A 1,599-nucleotide genomic window follows, 5' to 3' on the forward strand; every position below is an offset into this window, starting at 1 on the left:
ATCCTGTTATCTTTCTTCCCCAAAGTGAAACTACTTCAAATATCTAACCTCATATCTAAAGTAGAGAGTAAGGGATTTCATCTTCCCTGTTTGAATTCAAGATGAATGATGCTTAACACCACACCTGAATATTAAAGATAGATGGACATTGAACCTGAATATTGAAGATGGATGCTGTGTCCCCAGGAAAAGCAGACAGACTAAATGTGTGAGCAGGATTCTGGACAGGAAGTGTCATCTGTAGGAGGAGGCTTGCGGTGGCTTCCTCACCATAGCATGGATGCATTTTGATGTTTGCACTGGCTTACCCCTCCAGGCATTATAGCCCTTGGGTCCTCAAAATCTAAAGGTCCTCATTAAACTATTTTTGACTATCACTCTATCCCCAGAAGGGCACACACTTAAAAAGCCAAGGCTACTTTGGTGTAGGGAAGGTGGGATGGGTAGGAGATGGGTAATAAGGGAAAAGAAAAAAATGTGATGTAATGAAAAGATGGAAATAAAGTGTTTATAGATGGGGAGGGGAGAAGGGTGTGAAGGGAGGGCAGGGACAAGGGGAAAAAATGAGAATCAAGACTTGTCATATAGACGTACAAGATCCCAACAATGAATGTAACTGTACTGTATCCCTAAAATGTACCAATAAACTCAATTAAAGCTGGAAAAAAAAACAAGTCTATGGAGGTGAAGAATTCAGGATGGGTGATTTTCTGAACCTTGAGCCCCAGTGAGCCCCATTATCTGTCTCCGCTGTTCTTGCTCATCTCTGTTTAGGGACTTTGAACAAGACACATAACACTTCCCTAGTAGACTGCAGTATTACTTTTTATTTACAGATTAAAATCAGTAATCCTCTAAATCATGGTATCTGGAAGCATGGTCCCCATATGAAATGTGAAAATATTGTCTAAGCGTTGGTATGAACAGGGCAATTGTATATGTCAGCTAAATATTATAAAAATGCAACATTCATGTGTGTCTTTCTTTATGCAACACTAATGTTCACTGAAACCTAAATTTTATTCTTTATAATTAGCCACGAAAAAAATTTTAGAAAATTATGATCTTTTTACAATCTCTGTGGTAAAACATTCTGCCACAAATTTGATAAAGACCTGGGCTTGTTTCAACAATATGTAACAAATTTGATAAACACTAATATTTGTCATAGTAGTGTTCTTCACATGAAGAGATGTTGAACTTAATTTCTGTTTCATCACTTTTAATTGAGTTATTAATTCCATTACTACATCCCAAGAAGGCAGAAGCAGAGTGCAGATGTGCCTTTCACTTAGCACATGTGGTCAGATTTCAACCATTACTTCACAGGTGGATATGCTATCCCATGTTAGTGCTCATTTTACCATCTTTTATATTTAAGGACTTCAAAGTTTGCCTACATGGTTCATCTTAATTAACAGCATGATTTGTTTCTACATGAATTTGTAATATATTATTAAGTTTATGACAATATGTATTACTTGAAGATTATGACATCATAACCTCATACCATTTAATTTTTTATTAGTACCCATTTGCAATATATAATGTTTGCATTCCTTGTATGCATTTGGTATATATATATATATATATATATAT

Source organism: Fukomys damarensis, unplaced genomic scaffold (genome assembly GCF_012274545.1).
Source record: "Fukomys damarensis isolate Sample0158 unplaced genomic scaffold, DMR_v1.0_HiC HiC_scaffold_30, whole genome shotgun sequence".
NCBI lineage: Eukaryota > Metazoa > Chordata > Mammalia > Rodentia > Bathyergidae > Fukomys > Fukomys damarensis.